Here is an 8,371-nt window from a genome sequence, read left to right on the forward strand (position 1 = left end):
ACGCACGCACGCACGCACACATACACGCATACACACACGAACACACCTCTAATATTATTTTTATATTATTTCCAGCACTCCCAATTATCAGTAACATAATGCGAGTGTTCACAATTTCTCATTCAACAACATAAATGAAATATAATAGATATGTTATGTAACAATATTGTTGAATGAAAAATTATAACACTGGTATTATGTTACTGATAATTGCTATGTTATATATAATAATGTATAACATAATAAAATATTAAAAATATAATAATATATAATATAATTATGAAGTGCAATGCAACATATTTTTCCTATCCCACTCTCTTACAGACTGTGGACTGTCGAATACACTTTCAAAGTATATTCGGTGTGGTTAAAAAAGCATGATGCAAAGCCCAACACATCATACTGCACACACACACTCATTCACACAATACAAGATAATGTACAAACAGTAATAAGGATATACATAAATAACGTGTACATATTAAACATAACATACGCTTGATATGCAACATACACATACAAAGGTTGCATACACAGTTAACTAAAGTGTGACATACATACATAGTAAAAGGAAATACATACAACAGATATACATATGAAACACAATATACATTTGATATGAAATACACATATATACACATACACTTACATACATACACTTATACATAGTAATAAAGATATGCATACATAACATATACATATGAAACATAACATGTTTGATATAAAGACATATACACTTATATACGTACATACTATCCTTTCAAAGACAATTCTCTCCACCGAGTATGTCTCGCTTCTCGTCCTCAAAGGTATGAAAAATTTACCGATCAAATTATGTAATCCAATTATCCTTAGTCATTCCTGTGCTTTCTGGCATTGAGCAGGTAACCGATGACTTGGTATATTCCTTGTTGATGAACATTCGGGCACGCAGCACTTCCACACCATTTTTTTGCTTATATACTAACTTATATACCATATACTATACTTAATACTATGTATATTAACTTATCTACTAACTTATATGCTATTATTTTTCTTATAAACTATCACTTCTTATGACTATTATATAAAAATAACTTATAACTATATTTTCTATTTACTATACGCTATACTAATATAATAATATTAATCTAATAATATAATATTTTAATTAATAAAAAAAAATAACACTCGATTCTACCAATTTAGCACTATTTGAGCACTTCTCAGCACTGATACAGCACTATACTAGCCACGATTGTTATCTGAGGTTATTGCAACTGATGTCAGTTACCGCGTAACCCCCACTCTGCGTCACGTGACCCGTTTTAAGTTCATCCACATCCGGGTACACGCGGAGATGGCAGTAGTGTCGATTGGTCGCCACTTTTGAGGTGGGAGTTTGCACTCCCTGAACTACGGTACCATATTGCGAAGCGGTAGGTGCATTATTGTTTTTATCACTCGTATCACGACCTGACATCGCTTATGCTGTCGGTATAGTTAGTAGATACTTGGATAAGTACAATGATCAGCATTGGAATGCGGTAAAAAGAATAATGCGATATTTATCTTATACGAAACATTTAGGTATAATGTATTCGAAATGTGAAAATTGGAGTTTGATAGGGTTTTCAGATTCAGACTATGCTGCATATGTGGATACTCGGCGATCAACAAACGGTTATGTTTTTAAACTATCAAACGGTCCAATAACGTGGATGTCAAAGCGGCAATCATGTGTTAGCCTCAGCACAACGGAGGCTGAGTACATCGCAGCATGTTTAGCAACCAAGGAATCAATTTGGATTCGGAAGTTATTGTGTGATTTAAATTATGTGCTTGATCAGACTCCAATTTACGTAGACAACCAGTCGGCTATTAAACTCGTTCGCAACCCTGAATTTCATTGTCGAACTAAACATATCGACGTGAAGTTTCATTTTATCAGGGAAAAATACGATAACCACGAGTAGTGACGTAGTGTATGTGTGCACACGTAATCAAATAGCGGATTTATTTACGAAGGCTTTGCCAAAGATACGATTTGAATATTTGTTGTTTGAAATGGGTTTATTTTCGTGCACACATAATTTATAAAATTATTGTTATTTGTAATTAAACGCGCGATTGTACAAAGCATTCAAAAAGTGGGAGTGTTGTAAGTTGCATTTTATTTTCGTGTTTGAATCGCGCTCGCACAATAATGTTCGTTTATATAAGTAAGTAAGTGTAGCGTCTTTCGCGCGCTTTTCTTTCTTTTGTCACACTCTCTCGACATCCTTTGTACATTACGTTTCTTTTTGATAGAGAGGTGTACAGCGTATCTAAGTTTTGTAAGACTGCTAGTTGGCTGTTCATCAATAAACAGTTTTGTCAAATTACATTCAGCCTTTCAATTCCAATCGAATAGTGATTATTCTGACGAGAATAACCAACAGTTACAATTAGTTTTAACTGCAGTAGCCAGTTAAAACTAGTTTTCACGGATTTCGGGTTTTAACGGTAACATATACATTAAATATAAGTTGGTGCAAATGAAATGGCCGTTTTTCGTATTTCGAATTTCTCGCCTTTGTATTTCATCTTTACTTCATGCAGATTATCGCGTTCGCACAAGTGCATTGAAGTGGATGGTGACTATTTTGATTAATACTGTTAAGTTTAAGTTTGTTAAATAAATGTATACAGTTAAAATTCAAAAACGGCTATTTCATTTGCACCAACCTAATATATACGTACCATTCTTGTGAATCCATTTCTTTTATTACGTTAGACACTACAATTAGACACAAATAAGTATAATTCTTTATTGTACTTTAACAATAACAAAACAATAAATTAGTACACTTACTGCACTAGCGTGCTTTCTCATGGAACTTTGTTGCTATTGGTCGAAAAATACAGTTCTTCATCTTTTTATCACATTTCGTGCCGATGACTGTCGCTTGCAGTAACACATGTCGTTGCGTGCAATATACAGAATAGCTATGCTGTATGGTTATCGGTTGTGCAACCGATAATTATCGCTATCATATTGATCGACAACTATCGGAACGCAAATATTAGGGCTGTTACTTTCTCGATAAAAATAAATAAATATTTTAAATAAGAGATAGCTGAGAATCATTCGAAAGCTCTACAAATAATTTATTTCTTGTAAATACTGTTAATTAAGTTTATTAGGACAAACACTCAGGAGGCATGACTTTATCAAGAAATCCTGGCGTGGGGTTATATTTTTCGCAATGGATTTTTCATTAATTAATTAAGCAGTACATATTAACATATTTCGTTCTTGAATAGGAAGTCGCTACGTTTTAAGACTGACGAAATTTGTTGGCATGTAGTAGACGAATGTGTTCTTAGAACGTAAAAATGTCTGTATCGAATCTAACAAAATTGTTGGCATGCAGTTAATGTATGAAAAATTCGTCCGTCCATCAAACATTGGCCAGAGTTCGCGATTTAATATACAGTGTGATTCAGACCACCCGTACAGCCCTTTTATTTCGGAAATAGAACATTTTAGAGAAAAATGTTTCAGACAAAAGTTGTATGGCTTCGAGGGGGACATAAGATGGTATCATTGGTTTGACCTTGAAGAGTTACTTGATGGTCACATGAAGGTCATATTCAATTTCTTAAATAGAACCTACTATTTCTCATTACATATTCTTGTAGCTTATCTCGAGAGCTTTCCAAAACACTATAATAAAATATTTTTTCATTGAGTACTTTTCGAGTTATGAGGCTACAAAGTAGTACTTTGCAGTACTTTGAAATAAAGTACAAAATATGTTGTATGTTGTTATGTCATGGTGTCAAGTAAATCCTTAGGTATTATTTTAAGGTCAAATTACCTTTTCACTCAAATCTCTGTAGTTATGTATGTTTAAAAACATTCGGATCATCCTACTTTTAGCGCTATCCAGGAACAACAAGATGGATGCCCGTCACATACATCCAGAGTTGCTCGTGCAGTGATAAATAATATGTTTCCCAATAAGTGGATAGGCAAATATGGTCCAATCGATTTTCCACCTCGATTACCGGACCTCACTGTCCTGGATTATTATTTATGGGGAAGGATAAAAGACATAGTATACCGTGGTCTCCCAACTACAAGGAATGACATGATTAACAGAATAACAGAAGCAATTCAATCTTTAAGTAGCGATGAAATTCTTCGAGCAACCAATTCTTTTCAAAACAGAGTAGACGTTTGCATTGAAAAGAATGGTGCTCACTTTGAACACTACCTTACTTGAATACAGACACACACACACATACACACACACACGCACGCACCCACGTGAGAGGCAAGGGGATTACTCACGTTAAACCAACACCCCAAAGGGAACAGAATTCTACTACGTCCACGTCGTTGTTCCTGGATAGCGCTAAAAGTAGGATGATCCGAATGTTTTTAAACATACATAACTACAGAGATTTGAGTGAAAAGGTAATTTGACCTTAAAATAATACCTAAGGATTTACTTGACACCATGACATAACAACATACAACATATTTTGTACTTTATGTCAAAGTACTGCAAAGTACTGCTTTGGAGCCTCATAATTCGAAAAGTACTCAATGAAAAAATATTTTATTATAGTGTTTTGGAAAGCTCTCGAGATAAGCTACAAGAATATGTAATGAGAAATAGTAGGTTCTATTTAAGAAATTGAATATGACCTTCATGTGACCATCAAGTAACTCTTCAAGGTCAAACCAATGATACCATCTTATGTCCCCCTCGAAGCCATACAACTTTTGTCTGAAACATTTTTCTCTAAAATGTTCTATTTCCGAAATAAAAGGGCTGTACGGGTGGTCTAAATCACCCTGTATATACATTTATCAAGAAAGTTTAACTTTTTATTTCTACAAAAGATCATAACATATTAATCTTACAATTATTTTAACAATTCTTTGTATAATATTAGTTTCGTCTTCTGTTAGTTAATCTCGCAAGCATCTATGAGGCAAGCTGAAGCAGCAATGTTAACAGCCAAAACTGAAGAACGACGATTTAAGCTCGAAGAACGACGACTTGAGTTCAAAGAACGACAAATGAAATTGGAAGAAAGAAAACTTCGCACAGATGAACACCTTGTTCAAGTTTTGAACCATTTGCACGAAGTGCTGAATAAAATATTGAACAAATAAAGGAAGTAATAAACATATTACATATAGATGCAATTACCTTAATTGTTACAATATTAGCATACAGTATATGACTGCGTTCAGCAGAGAAAGTGGCTTTGCAACCGTTGTAAAATTCGTGACTTTGATTAGCGTATGCTCTTAATGTTGATTGAATCTAAGGGCATCCAATAAGATTCACGAATTTTACAACAGTTGCAAAGCAGCTTTCTCTGCTAAACGCAGCCATCGTGTGTAGTATCATCATGAAAATGGAATCACAAGTTCTTGCGAGCCTAAGCTAATCTTATACGAGTCAAGGAATGTTCCAAATGCAAGTCTTTCAATTGGCTCAAGTAACGATTCGCCACTTCTGACAGTTTGCCCATGTGTTGCGAGAGAACGATCATGTTAATCAACGTGTCCGGATTATTGCTACCTTTATGAAGCGCTTCTTGCAGAGCCATCTCCACCTCTTCATACTTTTGCTTATCCGATGAAGCAGGTGGCCTGGCCATTCAGCAACATGATCGTGCTGAAATGATTGTCTCCTAAAAACAGTTTACCGTTAAGATGGGTGAAGATGGATAAATAACAGAATGTTATATTTAAAAGAGGCTTATTTTTCCTTACTTGGAATATGTAATAAACATCGTGTAGTTTGTCACCACTGCTGGTGATGTTCACCCATGCTTGCGCGAACTGACAAGGGGAGGCCGGACCCTCCGGGTCCGATTTTGCCCAACTTTTACAGGTATGTAGTATTCATATAGAAGTAACATATACTATCCGGAGACGATGCGCCTCTCAAGCATTTACGAGAAATCGCGGTGTAAAGTTCAGCATGTTCCTTTAATACCATTGCTTTTAAGTAGGTTGTTGAGCCTCAGCGTAGCGCAGCGAGTTAGACGTCGGACTGAAAGTCTGAAGGTTGCTGGTTCGCGTCCCGTCCTTTTTATTTTTTTTTCATTTGTTCTTTTTTCCTATATTATCATATATTATACAGGGTGTTTCCTCTAACCGTAGCACTTAGAATATCTCTGCTTCCTTTGATGATATGAAAAAAGTCAAAGGACGAAAATTGTTCGATTCAAAGAGACTAGTACTCTGGTAAGAAAATTATTTTTTTTAATGTGACCTTTCACAAGATATCAAGGTCATGAACATTTTTTTAAATGAGATGGTATATTTTCCTTAACGAAATGATGTAGCTTGTAAAAAAACAAATTCAACCATACAGAATATGTTGACCTTCAAATGACTTTGAACCACAAAAATCACGTTTAGGAAAAGAAACTCTATTTATTGTATGTATAACTACAAAGATATACCTTTTTTACAGATGTTCGAAATGATCACCGTTTACTTCCATACACTTTCGAATTCGATGAATAAACGATTGTTTTACGTTTTTGAGAGATTCCGGAGTAATTGCGGTGCACGCACGCTGAATTCTTTCTCGCATATCTTCAGGTGTTGTCGGAATATCGCGATAAACTTCATTTGCACGGAACATACTCAACGAATCATTTCCTGATCGCTGGATTGGACGTGGTGGAAGAATTTCTTAGCCGGCTCGATCACCAGATCTTACGCCTCTTGATTTTTTTCTTTGAGGACACCTAAAAAATGAAGTTTATCGCGATATTCCGACAACACCTGAAGATATGCGAGAAAGAATTCAGCGTGCGTGCACCGCAATTACTCCGGAATCTCTCAAAAACGTAAAACAATCGTTTATTCATCGAATTCGAAAGTGTATGGAAGTAAACGGTGATCATTTCGAACATCTGTAAAAAAGGTATATCTTTGTAGTTATACATACAGTAAATAGAGTTTCTTTTCCTAAACGTGATTTTTGTGGTTCAAAGTCATTTGAAGGTCAACATATTCTGTATGGTTGAATTTGTTTTTTTACAAGCTACATCATTTCGTTAAGGAAAATATACCATCTCATTTAAAAAAATGTTCATGACCTTGATATCTTGTGAAAGGTCACATTAAAAAAAATAATTTTCTTACCAGAGTACTAGTCTCTTTGAATCGAACAATTTTCGTCCTTTGATTTTTTTCATATCATCAAAGGAAGCAGAGATATTCCAAGTGCTATAGTTAGAGGAAACACCCTGTATAGCAGTGCCGGGATTTACTTGCACATTTCGGGCCGATTTCGTTGTTACCTCCCACTGTTCCCCTCTTGCCGCGCGTATCTTGGCAACGAGGGGCCGAACTCTAATAAACAAGATGAGTGCCCCTATATCTCAGGAGCGTCCCGCGTACTAAATCTCTTTAAGGCCCTAAACAATGTCAAATAGCTAATAAAACCATTTCTTTCTGGAATAACTTTAAATTAATAATTAAAAATTTTTTGTTACTATTAATAATAATAATATTATATAGTATATATATTTTTTGTTATTATTAATAAATATATTCTTTAATATTTCCGTGATAATACATAATGTTAAATTTGAAATGTGAAGTTTGTGCACTATATTTATAATAAAATTACATAATAATTCATTTAAATTTGAAAATATCTTAGTCGATCAAACCGGCAGATGTCGCTGTTCGGACATGAAACTTTATATAATTTTTATAGAGCTGTGCGCCAACGGGATTTGTTAGACTTTTAAAAATATTTGATCACTCACTGGCGATTAAACTCATATATATATAATTCATTTACTTTCACATATATAATTATTATGTAATTATGATTTGATCAGTAGTTTTCACGTCACTCATGAAGTACTACTGCTGACGCGTTATTTTTAGAGTGGTTTCGCCACTAGACCTACTCCACTAATAGAAGAATAATATGAAAAGGTTCATTATTGAACGAAGAAGCGGAAATGAGAGGAACAATGACAAATATTAGTTCGATTTTCTAGGCCGTTTACATGATTCTACAAGAGATGGGATATCTATAGGAATATTAGAAGCACTAGTTCGCATTAATGAAGTTAATGATGTGTCGCTCAAGGAAGAACGTTTATCGGTCTTAATATATTTCATTTTGAAAAAGGAGAACATAATGCAATTTATACAGATGTACCTCTACATTGTGAAGTCCGATGGCTCAGTGCTGCGAAATGTTTAGAGAAATTCGTTGCGATAAGAAAAGAGATCTTCCTTTTCTTGCAAGAAATGTCTATTGCAATAGATGACGATATTAAGTACTTCCAAGATACAGAGTTCCTTTGTGAACTTGCTTTTATCACCGATTTGACGAGTCAT

The 8,371-nt window shown here is 34.6% G+C and overlaps 1 pseudogene; it reads right to left on the reverse strand.

Moving 5' to 3' along the window:
- Positions 1-4,883: 4,883 nt before the first annotated feature.
- On the reverse strand, positions 4,884-5,853 carry LOC105284838 (annotated as a pseudogene).
- Positions 5,854-8,371: the final 2,518 nt, after the last annotated feature.

The sequence above is a fragment of the Ooceraea biroi genome, chromosome 12, assembly GCF_003672135.1.
Source record: "Ooceraea biroi isolate clonal line C1 chromosome 12, Obir_v5.4, whole genome shotgun sequence".
In the NCBI taxonomy this organism is placed as follows: Eukaryota; Metazoa; Arthropoda; class Insecta; order Hymenoptera; family Formicidae; genus Ooceraea; species Ooceraea biroi.